At 45.7% G+C, this 21,727-nt stretch overlaps 1 protein-coding gene across 3 annotated transcripts in view; it reads left to right on the top strand.

Moving 5' to 3' along the window:
- Nucleotides 1-466: 466 nt before the first annotated feature.
- Nucleotides 467-21,727, top strand: part of KLHL29 (kelch like family member 29) — a 917,635-nt gene continuing 896,374 nt past the window's right edge. For all 3 annotated transcript variants that reach the window (XM_056564303.1, XM_056564304.1, XM_056564322.1), the window contains exon 1: nt 467-719. The gene's annotated coding sequence lies outside the window, so the exon portion shown is untranslated. The remainder of the gene's footprint in view (nt 720-21,727) is intronic.

A 21,727-nucleotide genomic window follows, 5' to 3' on the forward strand; every position in this document is an offset into this window, starting at 1 on the left:
GATAGATAGATATGAGATAGATAGATAGATATGAGATAGATAGATAGATAGATAGATATGAGATAGATAGATAGATATGAGATAGATAGATAGATATGAGATCGATAGATATGAGATAGATATGAGATGGATATATAGATAGATAGATATGAGATGGATAGATAGATAGATATGAGATAGATAGATATGAGATAGATAGATAGATATGAGATAGATATGAGATAGATAGATATGAGATAGATAGATATGAGATAGATATGAGATGGATATATAGATAGATAATGGATACGGAGAAGAAACAAACGGGATTCTGGTTGACATATCCGGTATCGCTCCCTGTGTGACAGATCAGAGCGGTGCCCGGTGCCTGTGATCCCGGAGCCCGCCGTGCCGCCCGTGTCTAGCTCGTGGCCGCCTCCCCCGTGTGGCCCCTCCCGGCCGTGACGCCGCTGACCCCGCCCCCATCCAGCGAGTAGACACAGCCTCGGAGAAGCAGGGAGCCAGAAGGGAGCATGGTCCGGATCCTGCAGCAGCAGCAGCAGCACTGTACCCTGCCCAGACCGCCATCCTCCTCCTCCTGCCCCGGGCACGGACACTCCGCCTGGCATCACCCCTGCTGGCACTGGCTGGGCATCCACTAGGAGCCAGCACCTGACCAAGTGTGGACCCTGCAGCCCGGTGAATGCTCTGGAGAGGACAAGGACAGGAGCGGTGCGCAGGTAAGGGGCTGTCCAGTGTCTGTGGTGCTGAAGCCGGGGTTACCCGGGGCGCTGTGCCCGTGTCTCCGCCGCTCTCCTCGGCTCCGCTCCCGGGGATGTTGGAGAAGTGAAGCTGCATCCTCCGGTGTATTATTAAGTGCATGTTAATAAAGGTCCTGTGCGCCTGCGCTGTGCCGGCTATGAAGGGAGGGAGGTAAGGTTAGAAGGGAGAGATAGACGGGGAAAACTTCCTTCCTTGTCAGATGACGGAGGAGACGAGAAAGGATCTGCACCTAGACCAGGGGGCAGTGCCAGTCATCGTGCCAGGTGCCACCTAATCCCTCACGATCCCAGCCCCGGGGCACACCTTGGCATCCTCCTGTGACAGCACCTTGTCAGCCTGGGATTAGCTTCCACCTCACATGGGCACTGCCCCCTGTCTGCTCACCATTCACCTAGTCCTCAACTTGGCACCATTGGAATCCTCCTGTGACAGCCCCCTGTCAGCTCAGTATAACCCTACTGATAAAAAAAACTGCCACCCTACATGGGCACTACCCCCTGTCTGCTCACCATTCACCTAGTCCTCAACTTGGCACCATTGGAATCCTCCTGTGACAGCCCCCTGTCAGCTCAGTATAACCCTACTGATAAAAAACTGCCACCCTACATGGGCACTGCCCCCTGTCAACTCATCATTCGCCTTAATCCACAACTTGGCACCATTGGCATCCTTCTGTTAAAGCACCTTGCAAGCCTGGTATTAGCTACCACCCTACATAGGCACTACCCCCCATGTGTGCTTATCCTTCAACTTAGTCCCCAATTTGGCACCATTGGCATCCTCTTCTTACTGCACTTTACAAAAACTGCCACCCTACATGGGCACTACCCCCTGTCTACTCATGATTCGCCTTAGTCCCCAACTTGGCACCATTGGCATCCTCCTGTTACAGCACTTTGCAATCCTGGTATTAGCTGCCACCCTACATAGGCACTACCCCCCTGGGTGCTCATCCTTCACCTTAATCCCCAACTTGGCACCATTGGCATCCTCCTGTTACAGCACCTTGCAAGCCTGGTATTAGTTACCACCCTACATAGGCACTACCCCCCCCCCCCCCCCCCCCCCGTGTGCTCATCCTTCACCTTAGTCCCCAATTTGGCACCATTGGCATCCTCTCCTTACTGCACTTTACAAAAACTTCCACCCTAGTATGGGCACTGCCTTCTATTTGGTCATGATTAACCTTGTTAGCTCCCAACTTGGCACCACTACCATCCCTTTTTGGGCACTACCCTCTTTGTGCTAATCTTTTACCCTTATCTGGTTAGTCCCTAAATTAGCACCTTGCCTAGGCACTACCCTGGCACTGAACCAATTGCCATTCTACCTACACATAGCCCTAGGTTATCTAAGGATAACCTATACAACATACCTAGTCTTAACCAATCCATATCTTGCCACCCTAGCTTTTACCCACTAACTTTTTCCACAGGCACAGAACCTACTTCTCTTGTGTTACAGGTGCCAACGCAAGAACAGTTTGGTTACCACACTCTGTATTATCAAGCTGCACTTGGTCCCTGCCCACCATTGGCACAACGTACTTTGCCATCATCTTATTACTCCCTATTACACACATTTTGTTAACTGACTGAACAATAGTTGAAAATGGGCACCCGTCAGATGATCCTACCTAACTGGTCCAGAGTGCCCCTACATATATGCCTACAGGGGCACCGCCGACTTTATTGTTCTGGTATTAGATAAGCTAAAAGAATGGTCTATGTGCCCACGTTAGGTGGTCATACATTATTCATGTCGTCTAAAAAACTGTGGACCTTTTTAGATGTTGCAAAACTACAACTCCCAGCATGCCCGGACAGCCAACGGCTGTCCGGGCATGCTGGGAGTTGTCGTTTTGCAACATCTAGAGGTTGACAGTTTAAAGTATGGGATCGAGACATTTACTATCCTAACATTCCTATTGTATGGCATGCCTGTGCCCACACGATGCCATCTGCAGTAAATACCAGGACTGACTTACAGGGCAGCTCCATGTGTTAAAGTCATCTCCTAGATTCGCTGACCGCCCTGGCAGGGATACGGGTTAACTATTATATGGAACATGACACTAATATCTCAGACATACAGAGGGCTTGGCAGGCTTATGGCAACGTGATCCCGTGTTTATATCCGTGTTCTCGCTCATTCTGAAACCCCCCCCCCCATTCATAAGAACCCCGCACTGTACCCAGATGTGTTGGCTTGTCTGTGCCCGTATGGAATGTGTCATTAAGAGGTCCGCGCGCTGCTCCTGGTGCCCCCGGGGAGGGCTGCAAACACACACATAAGAGAAGAGAGAGGGGAGGGGGGCACAGGCGGTGTGGCCTGGCACAGTTTATTTCACAGCAGCTTTGTTATTATGTCTTATCCTGGAAGAGTTCTCGGCGCCCCCCTGCTGGAAGCCAAGCTGTGGATCAAGTCAGGGAGCGCTGCTTGGCTACCAGACTTGTGTTTTTGTGCCCTGCAGGTGATTGGCACTGGGCAGGGATGGGATGCCTGGGTCTTCGTGTAGATCAGCGAGAGCTTCATGGTTGAACTTTACCGGGGACTCCCCGCCATGACGTTCTCTGAGGTTGTTATTATAGCTGACGGCGGTGGTTGTTGTTGTGCTGCTGGTTGTATTGGTATACAGCGGCACGTAATAGATCATCATGGCATAAGTGGCATTAACCCTACTGGGGTCCGTGCTATCCTGGGGTAAATGGGTACTGTGCGTTTCATCATAAAAGTAGTCATCTTGTTAGGGCATCACCTAAACATGCTAATATAAACATGCCATGATAATATAAACATGCCATCCTTATATAAACATGCCATGATAATATAAACATGCCATCCTTATATAAACATGCCATGATAATATAAACATGCCATGATAATATAAACATGCCATCCTTATATAAACATGCCATCCTAATATAAACATGCCATCCTTATATACTGTAAACATGCTATCTTAATATAAACATGCCATCCTTATGTAAACATGCCATGCTAAAATATTGTAAACTTGCCATACTAATATAAACATGCCATTCTAATATAATATAAACATGCCATGCTCAAATATTGTAAACTGGCCATACTAATATAAACATGCCATTCTAATATAATATAAACATGCCATGCTCAAATATTGTAAATGTCACGATGCCGGCTGGCAGGAGGTGGATCCTCTGTGCCAGAGAGGGATAGCGAGGACCGTGCTAGTGGACCGGTTCTAAGACACTACAGGTTTTCACCAGAGCCCGCCGCAAAGCGGGATGGTCTTGCTGCGGCGGTAGTGACCAGGTCGTATCCACTAGCAACGGCTCACCTCTCTGGCTGCTGAAGATAGGCGAGGTACAAGGGAGTAGGCAGAAGCAAAGTCGGACGTAGCAGAAGGTCGGGGGCAGGCGGCAAGGTTCGTAGTCAGGGGAGATAGCAAAGTTCTGGTACACAGGGTATAAACACACAAAAACGCTTTCACTAGGCTCTAGGGCAACAAGATCCGGCAAGGAAGTGCAAGGGAGGAGACTAGATATAGCCAGGAAACAGATGGGAACCAATTAAGCTAATTGGGCCAGGCACCAATCATTGGTGCACTGGCCCTTTAAGTCTCAGGGAGCTGGCGCGCGCGCGCCCTAGAGAGCGGAGCCGCGCGCGCCAGCACATGACCGCAGGAGACGGGAACGGGTAAGTGACCTGGGATGCGATTCGCGAGCGGGCGCGTCCCGCTGTGCGAATCGCATCCCCAACGGCCATGACAGGGCAGCGCTCCCGGTCAGCGCTGACCGGGGAGCTGCAGGGAGAAAGGCGCCGTGAGCGCTCCGGGGAGGAGCGGGGACCCGGAGCGCTAGGCGTAACAGTACCCCCCCCCCCTTAGGTCTCCCCTTCTCTTTATCGGGTAACTGCCTCCCCTGGGATGAGGACACCGGGAAAGGAAGGAGGGATTCCTCAACGGCAGGCAGAACCGCAGGAGTAGGAATGGGGAGAGAGGGCAGAGGGCGAGACCTGGCACGGGGCAGTGTGACACCAGGACGAGGGCCATGAGGGGACACAGAAGCTTGCCTGGGAGGGGGGGAGGGGCATTTCCTGTGGCAGGCAGAGTCCTTAATGACCTTAGGGGGACCGGATACAGGAGGAACCACAGAGTTACGGCAAGGGTTACTGGGAACCGGTTTTAGACAGTTCTTGGCACAAGAGGACCCCCAACTCTTGATCTCCCCAGTGGACCAATCCAGGGTTGGGGAATGAAGTTGAAGCCAGGGAAGTCCAAGGAGAATTTCCGAGGTGCAATTGGGGAGGACCAAAAGTTCAATCCTCTCGTGATGAGATCCGATGCTCATAAGAAGGGGCTCCGTGCGGAAACGTATGGTACAGTCCAACCTGGCTCCGTTGACCGCGGAGATGCGGAGTGGCTTGACAAGACGGGTCACCGGAATATGGAATTTATTCACAAAGGACTCCCGAATAAAATTCCCAGAAGCTCCAGAGTCCAGACAGGCCACGGCTGAGAGGGGAGAGCTGGCTGAAGTGGAAATCCGAACAGGTACCGTGAGACGTGGAGAAGCCGACTTGGCATCAAGAGACGCCACACCCACGAGAGCTGAGTGTGAGCGTGCGTTTCCCAGACGTGGAGGACGGATTGGGCAATCCACCAGAAAATGTTCAGTACTGGCACAGTACAAACAAAGATTCTCTTCCTTACGGCGATTCCTCTCTTCCAGGGTCAGGCGAGACCGATCCACTTGCATGGCCTCCTCGGCGGGAGGCCTAGGCGCAGATTGCAGTGGAGACTGTGGGAGAGGTGGCCAGAGATCTAAGTCTTTTTCCTGGCGGAGCTCTTGATGCCTCTCAGAAAAACGCATGTCAATGCGAGTGGCTAGATGAATGAGTTCATGCAGGCTAGCAGGAGTCTCTCGTGCGGCCAGAACATCTTTAATGTTGCTGGATAGGCCTTTTTTAAAGGTCGCGCAGAGAGCCTCATTATTCCAGGAAAGTTCAGAAGCAAGAGTACGGAATTGTATGGCGTACTCGCCAACGGAGGAATTACCCTGGACCAGGTTCAGCAGGGCAGTCTCAGCAGAAGAGGCTCGGGCAGGTTCCTCAAAGACACTTCGAATTTCCGAGAAGAAGGAGTGTACAGAGGCAGTGACGGGGTCATCACGGTCCCAGAGCGGTGTGGCCCATGACAGGGCTTTTCCAGACAGAAGGCTGACTACGAAAGCCACCTTAGACCTTTCAGTAGGAAACTGATCCGACATCATCTCCAGATGCAGGGAACATTGGGAAAGAAAGCCACGGCAAAACTTAGAGTCCCCATTAAATTTGTCCGGCAAAGACAGGCGGAGGCTAGGAGTGGCCACTCGCTGCGGAAGAGGTGCAGGAGCTGGCGGAGGAGATGGTTGCTGCTGCTGTAGCTGAGACTGAATCTGCTGTAGCTGCGACTGGAGTTGCTGAGTCATGGTGGTCAAGTACGACAGCTGGTGATCTTGTTGGGCAATCTGTCGGGCTTGCTGGGCGACCAGTGTGGGGAGGTCAGCGACAACAGGCAGAGGAACTTCAGCGGGATCCATGGCCGGATCTACTGTCACGATGCCGGCTGGCAGGAGGTGGATCCTCTGTGCCAGAGAGGGATAGCGAGGACCGTGCTAGTGGACCGGTTCTAAGACACTACAGGTTTTCACCAGAGCCCGCCGCAAAGCGGGATGGTCTTGCTGCGGCGGTAGTGACCAGGTCGTATCCACTAGCAACGGCTCACCTCTCTGGCTGCTGAAGATAGGCGAGGTACAAGGGAGTAGGCAGAAGCAAAGTCGGACGTAGCAGAAGGTCGGGGGCAGGCGGCAAGGTTCGTAGTCAGGGGAGATAGCAAAGTTCTGGTACACAGGGTATAAACACACAAAAACGCTTTCACTAGGCTCTAGGGCAACAAGATCCGGCAAGGAAGTGCAAGGGAGGAGACTAGATATAGCCAGGAAACAGATGGGAACCAATTAAGCTAATTGGGCCAGGCACCAATCATTGGTGCACTGGCCCTTTAAGTCTCAGGGAGCTGGCGCGCGCGCGCCCTAGAGAGCGGAGCCGCGCGCGCCAGCACATGACCGCAGGAGACGGGAACGGGTAAGTGACCTGGGATGCGATTCGCGAGCGGGCGCGTCCCGCTGTGCGAATCGCATCCCCAACGGCCATGACAGGGCAGCGCTCCCGGTCAGCGCTGACCGGGGAGCTGCAGGGAGAAAGGCGCCGTGAGCGCTCCGGGGAGGAGCGGGGACCCGGAGCGCTAGGCGTAACAGTAAACATGCCATCCTAATATAAACATGCCATCCTAATATAAACATGCCATGCTAGTATCCTGTAAACATGCCATCCTAATATAAACATGCCATCCTAATATAAACATGCCAACCCAGTATTAATCCTTATTAGCTATACCATCTCATGCCATGCTGGTATTCATCCTATAGGTGTACTGCCTCCTGTGCCACCCTAATATTAATCTTTATTAGCTATACCATCTTATTCTATAGTGATATTCCTTATCTAGATGTACTGCCTGTTATGCCATCCTAATATTAATTTTTATTATGTATACCATGTCATGTCATAGTTGTATTCATCCTACAGGTTTACTGCATGCAATGCCATCCTAATATTAATCCATATTAGCTATACCATCTCATGCCAAATTGGATTTCATCCTATAGGTGTACTTCATTCTATGCCATCCTGATACTAATCCTTATTAGCTATACCATCTCATGCCATATTGGATTTTATCCTATAGGTGTGCTGCCTGCTGTGCCATCCTAATATTAATCCATATTAGCTATACCATCTCATGCCAAATTGGATTTCATCCTATAGGTGTACTTCATTCTATGCCATCCTGATACTAATCCTTATTAGCTATACCATCTCATGCCATATTGCTATTCATCCTATAAGTGTCCTGCATGTTATGCCATCCTGGTTGGAAAGTTCACATTTTGCAGTTTATTTTTCCCTTCTTCCATGGGTCATACCTGCAAACCTTTTCCCTATAGTATAAACCCGTCTGAGCACCACTGACTGTGCTCCACTAGTACTAACCCTTCATGGGCACTAAATACCTTGCCATCTCACTATTCAACTAAAAGTTGGCACTGTTAATCTTGCCACCCTGGTAGAAACCCCTGTCGGACCCTAAATACCCTGCTTTTATAGTATTAACCCAAACCTTGCTACTGCAGGATTTCTTGGACACTAGGCACTTGCTGGTTTTGGGCATCTTACTACAAACTATGTGGTTGCATTATTATCCTGACATTGTTGAAGGAACATAAACCTTGCTGCTGTTTTCTTGCCATTTTATCGTCTCTCAGCTTTGGCACTGTTTACTTTGCCATCCAGGTATTTATGTGGTTGTACACTGCACACATTGCCATCCTAAATTTATCTCAAGACTATACGCTTTGCTTCCTTACTTGGGCAGAACCACCCGTGCCATCTCAGAATTAGACTGGCATTGCCATTTCTTGGACACTACTTGTTGGTTTCCTGTGCCCTCCTGCGAACTACATGGTGGAACTATTAAAGGGGTAATCCGGTGAAAAACTTTTTTTTTTATCAACTGGTGCCAGAAAGTTAAACAGATTTGTAAATTACTTCTATTAAAAAATCTTAATCCTTCCTGTACTTATTAGCTGCTGAATACTACAGCGGAAATTCTTTTCGTTTTGAAACACAGAGCTCTCTGCTGACATCACGAGCACAGTGCTCTCTGCTGACATCTCTGTCCATTTTAGGAACTGCCCAGAGCAGTATATGTTTGCTATGGGGATTTTTTTCTACTCTGGACAGTTCCTAAAATGGACAGAGATGTCAGCAGAGAGCACTGTGCTCATGATGTCAGCAGAGAGCTCTGTGTTTCAGACGGAAAATAATTTCCACTGTAGTATTCAGCAGCTAATAAGTACAGGAAGGATTAAGATTTTTTTTTAATAGAAGTAATTTACAAATCTGTTTAACTTTCTGGCAACCAGTTGATTTAAAAAAAATAAAAATAAAAAGTTATTCACCGGAGTACCCCTTAATTTGCCATCCTATTATTAGCCCTTCTGGGGTTAATGCCAACCTGGTTTTAATAGCATTAATCAAAAGGGGTATTATGAGCTTGAAAATCTGGTATTAACCCTACGTGAGCTCTGTAAATGTTTCTATAGCGAGATGTGGGCAGCAAGCAACCATATGTTCAATAAAATGCCCCAAATCTGGATTTTATCTATTTATTTTGCACTTCCCAAAAACTAGCAGGGCGCACTCTTATCTAGGAAATGGACTGGCAATCTCCCAAGATGGTATATTCGTCTGCTTGTGGTGCCACTCATTCTCCCACCCTCTGTTATAAGCAGGTTTAGGATGAGAATTCGTGTAGTATTTTATTAGCTAAATACTTTTGTCGGGAATTCCCTATACCAGTGGTCTCCAACCTGCGGACCTCCAGATGTTGCAAAACTACAACTCCCAGCATGCCCGGACAGCCGTTGGCTGTCCGGGCATGCTGGGAATTGCAGTTTTGCAACATCTGGAGGTCCGCAGGTTGGAGACCACTGCCCTATACTGTCATTTCTTCTTTGTATCCAGAGTTACTTCTTACCTGTATATAATAGTTTTTTTTTTATTATTGGGTTTAACTCTTAATGTTTAGACCTTGGTTGTTATTATTCAGTGCGGATTGTTATCGGACCAAACCTTATGAGATGCCCTCAAGTTGGGCATCTCATATGACAAGTGTTTCTTCAGATCTGCCTTTTTTTTTTAAAGGGGTACTTACTCTGAAGGAAAACAATTTATTTTAAAGGGGTACTCCGCCCATAGACATCTTATCCCCTATCCAAAGGATAGGGGATAAGATGTCAGATCGCGGGGGTCCCGCCGCTGGGGACCCCCGGGATCTCGGCTGCAGGGCCCACCTGTTGCGGCTTCCGGAAACGCTGGAGGCTTCGGCTCCCGACCACGGTGACGTGAGACCGTCACGACTCCGCCCCCGTGTGACGTCACGCCCCGCCCCTCAATGCAAGTCTATGGGAGGGGGCGTGGCAGCTGTCACGCCCCCTCCCATAGGCTTTCATTGAGGGCGCGGAGCGTGAAGTGGGGACGGAGTCGTGACGTCACAATGCTCCGGCCCCGTGATCAGCAGTAATCAGACCCGGAGCGAACACGCTCCGGGGACTGATTTTAACGGGGGGTGGCGTGCAAGATCACGGGGGTCCCCAGCGTTGGGACCCCGCGATCTAGGGGATATGATGTCTAAGCACCGGAGTACCCCTTTAAATCAACTGGTGACAGAAAGTTAAACAAATTAGTAAATTACTTCTATAAAAAAATCTTAATCCTTCCAGTACTTATCAGCTGCTGTTTACTACAGAGAAAGTTATTTTCTTTTTGAATCTCTTTTCTGTTTGACCACAGTGCTCTCTGCTGACACCTTTCCGTTTCAGGAACTGTGCAGAGTTAGAGAGGTTTTCTATGGGGATTTGGACAGTTCCTGACAAGGACAGAGGTGTCGACAGAGAGCACTGTGGTCAGACAGAAAAGAAATTCAAAAAGAAAATAACTTTCTTTGTAGTATACAGCAGCTGATAAGTACTGGAAGGATTAAGATTTTTTAATAGAAGTAATTTACAAATCTGTATAACTTTCTGGCACCAGTTGATTTAAAATTAGATTGTTTTCAACCGGAGTACCCCTTTAAGGTTTCTTGTTCTTGACTTTAGTCATGATCTCCATCCTTGTTTCTTTTAGGCTAGGTTCAGACTACGGAATCTCCGGGCAGAAAACTTCCGCCCAGAGATTCCGAATTGGGCCAGTGCTGACTGAATCAGTCGGCGCTAGGACCGCGCGGACACTGCAGTCTCCACTAGACTGCAATGTGTTCCGCGCGGATTTCCGCCTGAAGAAAGAGCAACGCCTTTCTTCAGGCGGAAATTCCCAAGCGCATTTTCCGTTCACAAATTCCGAAGTGTGAATTTGTGAACGGAAAACCATTCACTACACTATACATTTTAGTAAGCGGAATTTCCGCCTGCAATTTCAAAGCAAAATTGCAGGCGGAAATTCCGTAGTCTGAACCTAGCCTAACTCTTCTACTTAATGGACCATCGCTACAGTCTAGCCATTTGTTCTTCAGATAAAAGGAAAGTCTTCTTGTTTGTTTTCTCTTATTCTCCGCCATGAGCAAAGGCTTAAAGAATACTTATCACCAAGCTAAACTTTAAATATATTGTTCCTTATGTAATTATAAGACATTTTTCTATTTACTTGCTGTTAAAATTCTCAACCTTTATATGTTTTTAATGTGAGTGAAAAAATGGCCAGTAGGTGGCTCTAGAATGTTCCCCGCCGCAAGTAAAACAGTTAGTTTGGTCTCTTGCCGGCCTGGCAGGAGACCAAACTCAGGAAGTGTGTGCGGGGCATGGTGAGGCACAGCTCTCACAGGCTTCAGTGACGTTGCGCCTGCTGGGGAACGCCCACTTTCTCCTGCCAGGAGCTCACACAATGTGAGCAAGGGGAAAGGTATGATACACAGCTTTTTAAAGCTCAGAAACATTTTTTTTAAGGGCAGGAGGGGTGTTAGGGAATATAATCTGAGTTAGTTTATAAAATATAGTTTGATGACAGATACTCTTTAAGGTGACTATTGGTTCCAAGTCTCGTTCCTTTATTATCCAGCCTGCCCCTTCTTTTAGAAAATGACAGCCGTTGGCTGTCCGGGCATGCTGGGAGTTGTAGTTTTGCAACATCTGGAGGTGCGCAGGTTGAAGACCACTGCCCTATACAAACAGTATACAGAAACTGTAAAGCAAAATCATGATGTGAATGCACCCTTCGATTAGGGTGCATGCACACCACGTTTTTGCAATACAGTTCCCGTATCAGGTTTTTGATGAAAAACGGATTCCTCAAAACCGGACTAAACTGTATCAAAACTTGTGTACAATTTTCAACCCCTATACAGTTAAAAACCGTATACGGTTTGAAAAATGATGTCCGGTTGCATCCGTTTTTTAAGAAAAAAAACTTATACGTTTTTAACTTTTCACTCCATTTTGAATAAAGTTTCACTTGTTTGATTGAAATTCCAAGAAAAACTGTGCAAAGTCAAAAACCATATGGAACCGTACACACATACACTTCTGTACGGTTCCCATTGACTCCCATGTTAAAAAATAAACGTATACTGTGGTAGACTATGGTTTTGGGTACAGGTAAAAAAAAAACGGACAAAACCGTATAAGACGCAAAACAGACTAAACCGGATGATGCATTTGACATACGGTTTACATTGTTAAGTCAATGCATACGGTTTTCTATACGGTTCCGTACGGTTTGTAACTTGAAACTGTATACGGAAACTGTATAGCAAAAACGTGGTGTGCATGCATCCTTAGGCTGGGTTCACACCACGTTTTTGCAATACAGTTCCCGTATACTTTTCTATGTGAAAACCGTACAGAACCGTATTGAAAACCGTATGCATTGACTCTCCACTGAAAACCGTATGCCAAAAGATGCATCAGGTTGTGTCCGTTGTGCATCCTGTACGGTTTTGTCAGTTTTTTTCCCATACTCAAAACCGTAGTCTACCACGGTTTTTGGTCCGGGTGAAAAACTGTATTAAACCGTATACGTTTTTGTTTTTTTTAACATGGGAGTCAATGGGAACCGTACAGAGCTGTATGTGCGTACGGTACCATCCGGTTTTCACCATACGGTTTTTGACTGTTTGTTTTCTTGGAATTTCAATCAAACAAGTGAAACTTTATTCACAATGGAGTGAACAAAGCAACCGGACCTCAGATGTCTAGATACAACCTCCCGCATGCCATGACAGTCTTCAGCCTTTAGGGCAAGCTGGAAGTTGTAGTGCCACAGCTACAGATTGAAGACCTCTTCCCTTAGGTTGATGTCAAGTTGACATGAGGTTAACCTAAAATATTACAGCAAGTACTTATCTGGCTGTGGTTTTCCCAAAACCACAAAAATCAAGTAGTTCCAAGGAAAGCATATTATTCTCTAACCACAGCCTTGCTTTTGAGTAATGGTATTTCCGGAACTGGGTTTTATTGGCATGTAGCTCTTGAGTCTGTGGCCATCCAGGCATTCTGGGAGTTGTAGTTGGGAGGATAGAGACCACCGGATTAGAAGATACTCTTCCTGTACTGGAGTGACCTATAGATCTCACAGTTGTCAGCTTGTGTCTTCCATAGGCAGAGAACGGCCATTCTGCCCACTACCCTTGGCACTGAACAAATTGCAATACTACCCATGGCACCTCTTCTCACTACCCCAACTTGGTTATCTAGCTTTACAATATAACTAGTATTACATAATACATAATGAATACATAACCTTCCACCCTAGCTTTTATCTAATAGTGACAATATAGAATTCACTTTTTATGGGCAGTGATTCTGCTTCTCTTGTATTACAGGCGCTTCATCTTTCCCTATGCTAACGCAAGAACAATTTGGTTACTATTCCTACAAGTGGTGTATAGTGCCTACACGTATGTGTATGTGGGCACCGCCAACTTTATTGTTCTGGTATTAAACAAACTAAAGTGGGGTTGTCTGAGTGCCCATATGAAGTGGTCATACATGATGTATATGAAGCTGGCATACTATTGGAGCAGTGGTCTCCAATCTGTGGCCCTCCAGATGTGGCAAAACTGCAACTCCTTTCCTTTCCTCCGTTCCTTCCCTCTCTCCCACTTTCCATCCTTCTTTCCTTTCTCACTTCCTCCTTCCCTTTTTTCTTTGTCCTTCCATTATTCCTTCCTTCCCTCTTTTCCTTCCTTCCTGCTATCCTTTATTCATTCCTTCTTCTTTTCATCCTTCCTTCAATTCTTTGTGTTCCTTGTTTTCTTCCTTCTTTTCTTTATTCCTTCTTTCCTTCCTTCCATCCTTTATTCAATCCTTCTTTTCTTTCTTTCCATTTATCCCTTCCTTCCGTTCTCCCTTCATTTTCTCCATTTTATTCTTCCTTCCTGCTTTTCTTTCTTTCCGTTTATTCCTTCCTTCCTTTTTTCCATTTTATTCTTCCTTCCCTACTTACTTTCTTGTTTTCCCGATCCTTACTCTGAGCTGCACATTTCCAGTCCTGAATAGACTAGTATCATATTCTCCTCTGCACCTCCTTGAAGCTACACATCAGCAATGCATCCTGATATTATAGCTATACGGTGCATGTTATTATTTATTTACCGTCTTTTCTCTCTCGTTTCTTCTCCTTTCACATGTCTTCTGTACTTTACATCAATCCTTGGCTGTTGTGCCCTGTATCCCTGAGCTGAGTGCCATCCTAGTGTCGGCTCCTCCAGTCTCTGAGCGGCATGGCTCGCTGGCAGTCTTACTCTTCCTCGTGTTTTTCGATGGTTTATTTTCCCCTAGACATTTCTTTAATTTGAGAATGTACATGAGCCGCAGAAGTATTCAAACACTACTCTTAGTATCTGTCATGTTTATGCCACAATACTAATTATACGTCCTTAAATCAGCGCCACTGTGTACTGTGCTCTGCAGATGTGTTCTGCTTCAATTGACTTAAGAATACTGTAAATTAATAGCAATCCCTTAATTTAATTTGAATGTTCCTTTTTTTTTCCGATGTGGGTTATTTCACATTCATATGCAGTCACACATGGCTAAAGATTGAAGTCTGAATAGTCTTTGATATAACTCCATTGCAGCTGGAAACCAGTGATGTGATGGCAACATACAGATTATTGCTATGTGTAGAAAGTGAGAGTTCTGGTTCTTTATTAATGTGTATAAATATATAGATAGATAGAAGATAGAGAGATATGAGATATATAGATATGAGATAGATATATATGAGATAGATAGATACAGTGGGGATCAAATGTTTGGGCACCCCAGGTAAACATTTGTATTAATGTGCATAAAGAAGCCAAGGAAAGATGGAAAAATCTCCAAAAGGCATCAAATTACAGATAAGACATTCTTATAATGTTAACAAAAGTTAGATTTTATTTCCATCATTTACACTTTCAAAATAACAGAAAACAAAAAAATGGTGTCTGCAAAAGTTTGGGTACCCTGCAGAATTTATAGCATGCACTGCCCCCTTTGCAAAGCTGAGACCTGCCAGTGTCATGGATTGTTCTCAATCATCATCTGGGAAGACCAGGTGATGTCAATCTCAAAGGTTTTAAATGCCCAGACTCATCTGACCTTTCCCCAACAATCAGCACCATGGGTTCTTCTAAGCAGTTGTCTAGAAATCTGAAACTGAAAATAGTTGATGCTTACAAAGCTGGAGAAGGCTATAAGAAGATAGCAAAATGTTTTCAGATGTCAATATCCTCTGTTCGGAATGTAATTAAGAAATGGCAGTCATCAGGAACAGTGGAAGTTAAAGCAAGATCTGGAAGAACAAGAAAAATATCAGACAGAACAGCTTGCAGGATTATGAGAAAAACTATTCAAAACCCACGTTTGACTGCACAATCCCTCCAGAAAAATCTGGCAGACACTGGATTTGTGGTACACTATTCCACTATAAAGAGATACTTGTACAAATATGGTCTTCATGGAAGAGTCATCAGAAGAAAACCTCTTCTACATCCTCACCACAAAAATCAGCGTTTGAACTTTGCAAATGAACATATAGACAAGCCTGATGCATTTTGGAAACAAATTCTGTAGACCAATGAGGTTAAAATTGAACTTTATGGCCGGAATGAGCACGTTTGAAGAAGAAGGGGAACAGAATTTAATGAAAAGAACCTCTGTCCAACTGTTAAGCATGGGGGTGGATTAATCATGCTTTGGGGTTGTATTGCAGCCAGTGGCACAGGGAACATCTCACGAGTAGAAGGAAAAATGGATTCAATAAAATTTAAGCAAATTTTGGATGGTAACTTGATGCCATCTGTAAAAAAGCTGAAGTTAAAGAGAGGATGGCTTCTACAAATGGATAATGATCCTAAACACACCTCGAAATCCACGGGGGATTACATAAAGAGGCGTAAACTGAAGGTTTTGCCATGGCCTTCACAATCTCCTGACCTCAACATAATTGAAAATCTATGGATAGACCTTAAAAGAGCAGTGCGTGACAGACATCCCAGAAATCTCAAAGAACTGGAAGACTTTTGTAAGGAAGAATGGCCAAAGATACCTCAAACAAGAATTAAAAGACTCTTGGCTGACTACAAAAAGCATTTACAAGCTGTGATACTTGCCAAAGGGGGCAGTACAAGATATTAACTCTGCAGGGTGCCCAAACTTTTGCAGACGCCATTTTTTTGTTTTCTGTTATTTTGAAAGTGTAACTGATGGAAATAAAATCTAACTTTTGTTGACATATATTATAAGAATGTCTAATCTGTAATTTGATGCCTTTTGGAGATTTTTCCATCTTTCCTTGGCTTCTTTATGCATATTAAGAGACATTTTTACCTGGGGTGCCCAAACTTTTGATCCCCACTGTAGATATGAGATAGATAGATGGATAGATAGATATGAAATAGATAGAATAGATAGATAGATGTGAGATAGATAGATAGATGTAAGATAGATATGAGATAGATGGATAGATAGATATGAAATAGATAGAATAGATAGATAGATGTGAGATAGATAGATAGATAGATAGATGTGAGATAGATAGATAGATGTGAGATAGATAGATATATGTGAGATAGACAGATAGATGTAAGATAGATAGATATGAGATAGATAGATATGAGATGAGATAGATAGATAGATAACAAACTGAAGAGGGAAGCAGCACTCGGGCAAAAAAGTAAAGTTGTTGCACGCAGACGCAGTCCTTGGTCAGGGGTCCAGATGTAGATAACAAATTAGAATAAATCCGCAGCACACAAGTCCATTTAAAGTGAAAAAATGTATTCCATAAACAGGTGAATTTTACAGCGACGTTTCGACCAGCTCTCCTGGTCTTTCTCAAGCCTGTGAAAGGTAGAAACTGGTCTTGGCTGCAGTGTGCACGACGATGACACAGTTCAGACAATGCAGTAAGTTTATTGCTTTTCATGTGTTGGTACATCTACAAGAATACCCAGGAAGGGCACAGCCTGGTCTAAAGGCAGGGGTTAACTGCACAGCCCTCCTGGTCCAGAGCATATGTTCATCCTGTGTCGTAAGCGTTGTAGGGTTGTCTGGTAATTTCTTCTATTTTGCCGCCCCTGGAGACCTGCAATGTGAGCCGGCTGCCTCTGTCGGCCTCATTAAAGGAACACCGCCGGATCTCCCTGGTGGCCAGGGTTTCTTAAGCATCCTAGAAGATGTTCCTACATGAACATATACAGGACAAATAAAGTGTTTATAGGGGAACTGTGTCAGATTAGAGCAGTGTTTCCCAACCAGGGGGCCTCCAGCTGTTGCAAAACTACAACTCCAAGCATGCCCGGACAGCCGAAGGCTGTCCGGGCATGTTGGGAGTTGTAGTTTTGCAACAGCTGGAGGCCCCCTGGTTGGAAAACACTGCTCTAACCAGGGGGCCTCCAGCTGTTGCAAAACTACAACTCCAAGCATGCCCGGACAGCCGAAGGCTGGGAGTTGTAGTTTTGCAACAGCTGGAGGCACCCTGGTTGGGAAACACTGTTCTAACCAGTAAAAACAACATTTAGATGTTACATTCACTTTAAGGACTGACTTAAGAGACTCGTACGTCTACATTGGCTTACGACAAGGCAATAAAGCCTTCTGGGAAGCTTCCCCAGTTTTATTGTACTGTTTAATTAAAAAGGAAACAAAAATATAAAAAAGTTTCTGCCACTTCCAGCTTCCCGGGATAAAGTAACCCGCTATGATGCAAGCAGTGGGTCCGCGGTGCCAGGCGCCGAGTACAGAGCATTCCGAGCTTTTGGAGCGATTACTGGGATTCGTCTGTGCCCAGGATGGAAGGCGATAGAAGGAAATGCTGATTTATTTGGTTTATGTTTTATTTTTTGCACTTGTTAATTGCATTTATAATGAGTATTTTTAGTATTGCCCGGAACCTCTTCAACACTTCTGGGGTGGAAAACAATGCCAGTCTTCTGGAAGATGACGGGAACCAAGACAGGATCCAAGTCTCAAATAGCATACAGAAAGAGATCCCAAGATGTACTGAGTATAAAAAGAACTGCTTAAAGGGGTACTCCAGTGGAAACATTTTTGTTAAATCAATAAATTACTTCTATTTAAAAAAAAAAAATCTTAATCCTTCCAGTACTTATCAGCTGCTGTATACAACTGAGGAAGTTGTGTTGTTCTTTTCAGTCTGACCACAGTGCTCTCTGCTGACACCTCTGTCCATGTCAGGAACTGTCTAGAGCAGGAGAGGTTTGCTATGGGAATTTGCTCCTACTCTGGACAGTTCCTGACATGGACAGAGGTGTCAGAAACGAACTCTGTGGTCAGACAGAAAATAAATCCAAAGAGAAAAGGACTTCCTCTGGAGCATACAGCAGCTGATAAGTACTGGAAGGTGTAAGATTTTAAAATAGAAGCCATTTACAATTCTGTATATCTTTCTTGCACCAGTTCATTTAAAAAAAAATGTTTTTTACCGCAGTACCCCTTTAAAGACAGACTGCTTTAAAAAGAGCACCACTCTTGTCATCAGGTTGTGTCTGGTAAAACAGCTCAGCTCCATCTGCCTAAGTGGAACCGAGCTGCAATTCCACACACAAACTGAGAACAAAGGTGGCGCTGTTTTTGGAAGAAAGCAGCTATTTTTTTTCTAATTGGGGATAACACCTATAGGGTAGGGTCACATATGCCATATTTTGCTGCGTATTTGCTGCGGCTTATTTTCCTACCCATTGATGTCAATGGGTATCAAAATAAGGCACATATGACATTACCCTAAGGGTTAATTCACACATACAGCATCCTGTGTGAACATGAGTATAATCATGCCCACAAGGGCGTAGGGGGTCTTATGAATATTCATGTGGTGGGCAGGTCCGCGTCATGCACAGGAGATGCCCACTGTTATCAGCAGCAGACATCTGTCTGTAATGACGGACATCGGAGATTGCTCTGATGTCCGTTATTTATCTAGTTGCCACAGTGTGTGGCGCGGGCTCCTGACCCGAGTGTGCGCCATACCCGACGGCCCCCTGCTGACTCTTGTAGCAGGGGGCCTTAGCTAATACCCGACACTTGGCGATCGCCGCATGTTGGCTATTAGCAATTTAGATCGCCGCTGTCAAAGCTGACAGTGGCGTATAAAGGGTGCTTTAAAACTCCCTGGTGGTCCAGTGGGGTGGATCGTCACGCTGCGGGGGGGGGGGGGGGGGGCTCAATCCACTGTGGAGGTAGCCAGAGGGCTTACCTCTGCATCCCTGGGGTCCGTGGCTCTTCATTTGATTGAGCCTGGTAGAGCCAATGATCGCAGAGCACACAGATCAATGGGGTTCTATGGACCCCCATTGATCTGTATGAGGAATCTAATGATTCCTCCTAAAAGTCCCCTAAGGGGATTAATGAAGTGTAATAAAAAAAAAGTTAAATAAAAGTTTTAAAAAGCATATAATGTAAGCAAAGAAAAGAAAAGAAGTCAGCACTCCCTTAAGCCCCTGGGTAGAAAGCGATGCAGTCCTGGCAACAGCTGCAGGTCCTCCGGTGGTGTTCAGCTTAAGACAGGAAAAATCCAATATACGAAGTGTTGAAGACAGAACAAGCGGCAACTCTCCGGTGGGTGCAAAGCAGACATTTCTTTATTCTTGAAACATCAAACAGGAACAGACATTTCTTAAAATCAGGAGAAGGCAGAGGCTGTGTTACTTCATGCAGTAAATACAGGTAACGTCGTTTCACACAACTCGTGCGCTTCTACAGGCCTGCCCACTTCCTGCAAGGCAGCGCAGAAGTACTTGACCCCAGCGATGTCAGTAGGACAAATGAGTTACATTAAAGGGGGATTCCAGGAAAAAACTTTTTGTTTTAGATCAACTAGCTCCAGAAAGTTAAACAGATTTGTAAATTACTTCTATTAAAAAATCGTAATACTTCCAATAGTTATCAGCTGCTGAAGTTGAGTTGTTCTTTTCTGCCTGACAGCAGTGCTCTCTGCTGACACCTCTGTCTGTCTCAGGAACTGTCCGGAGCATAGCAGGTTTGCTATGGGGATTCGCTCCTACCCTGGACAGCTCCCGAACAGGTGTCATCAGAGAGCAGTTAGACAGAAATACAACTCAACTTCCGCAGCTAATAAGTAATGGAAGGATTAAAAATGTTTAAGAGAAGTAATTTTACAAATCTGTTTAACTTTCTGGAGCCAGTTGATATATATATATATATATATATATATATAAAAAGCTCCAACATGAAAAAGATACTTAAAAAATAATAGTAATAAAATTACAAAAAAACAGTAAAATCAATCTTATCGTTAAGTCCTAGCATATGTTGGGCTCTTATTTTAAGGATGATGTAGGCTTCTCGTTGTAACAACTTCTTATGCCTGTCTTCGCCGTTGCTACTAGTAACACATTCTAAACCTAAGAAGCACAAACTGGAGGTATCGCTGTTATGTTGTGATTTAACATGATTAATTAACCTGGGTGAACCTTTTTCAGACTTAAAGGGGTACTCCGGCGCTTAGACATCTTATCCCCTATCCAAAGGATAGAGGATAGGATGCCTGATCGCGGGGGTCCCGCCGCTGGGGACCCCCGTGATCTTGCACGCCGCACCCCGTTGATAATCAGTCCCCGGAGCGCGTTCGCTCTGGGTCTGATTACTGTTGATCACGGGGCCGGAGCGTTGTGATGTCAAGGCTTCGCCCCGTGTGACGTCATTCTCCGCAAGCCTATGGGAGGGGGCGGAGCGTGCATCACATGGGGCGGAGCCTTGACGTCACAACGCTCCGGCCCTGTGATCAACAGTAATCAGACCCAGAGCGAACGCGCTCCGGGGACTGATTATAAACGGGGTGCGGTGTGCAAGATCACGGGGGTCCCCATCGGCGGGGCCCCCGCGATCAGGCATCTTATCCCCTATCCTTTGGATAGGGGATAAGATGTCTAAGCGCGGAGTACCCCTTTAACGGACCATATGTGTTCCCTAAACCTGGGTCTGATCGTACTCCCTATGTAATAGAACCCACAGTTACATTGGATGCTGTAAACTATGAATTTTGATCTACAACAAATTAAGTCGGTAATTTTAAAATCGACTCCGCCTAGAGAAATATTTTTACATGGTAAAAAATAGGAACACCAATTACAGGAGCCACACTTATGATTGCCGCTCGGTCTGAATCCAGTCAACCAGTTGTCGGACTTAGTACTTGTAAACCTGCTCCGGACTAGCTCATTCCTAAACTAGGGTCTTTTTCGATCAAGGGACTTTTTTTCTGGATCACTTTTCTGATGGTGTCTTCCACCGGAGTAAATTTAAAGGAGAAGCAGAAGCGCTCGTTCTCCCCTTCAGAAATAGTTTGAGGGCAATTCCGTTCCTCTCTATGGAACGAGTCCAGGGGAGGAGCGGTAAAATTATGGGGAGAACTAGCGCTTCTGCTTCTCCTTTAAATTTACTCTGGTGGCAGACACCATCGGAAAAGTGATCCTGAAACTCCTCCCCTAGACATTTTGGTGGGGGGGAATTTATCAAAACATGTGCAAAGGAAAAGTTGCCCAGTTGCCCATAGCAACCAATCAGATCGCTTATTTCATAGAAACATAGAATGTGTCGGCAGATAAGAACCATTTGGCCCATCTAGTCTGCTCAATATCATTTTACAGAGGCCTTGTTAAAAATGAAAGAAGTGAGCTGATTGGTTGCTATGGGCAACTGGGCATCTTTCCCTCTCGCAGGTTTTGATAAATCTCCCCCATTATCCTCTATCCAAAGGATATGGGATAAGATGTCTGATCGCGGGGGTCCCGCTGCTAGGGACCCCCGCCATCTCGGCTGCGGCACCCCAGACATCCGGTGCGTGGTGCGAACATCTCTCC

Source organism: Hyla sarda, chromosome 3, assembly GCF_029499605.1.
Source record: "Hyla sarda isolate aHylSar1 chromosome 3, aHylSar1.hap1, whole genome shotgun sequence".
Taxonomy (NCBI): Eukaryota; Metazoa; Chordata; class Amphibia; order Anura; family Hylidae; genus Hyla; species Hyla sarda.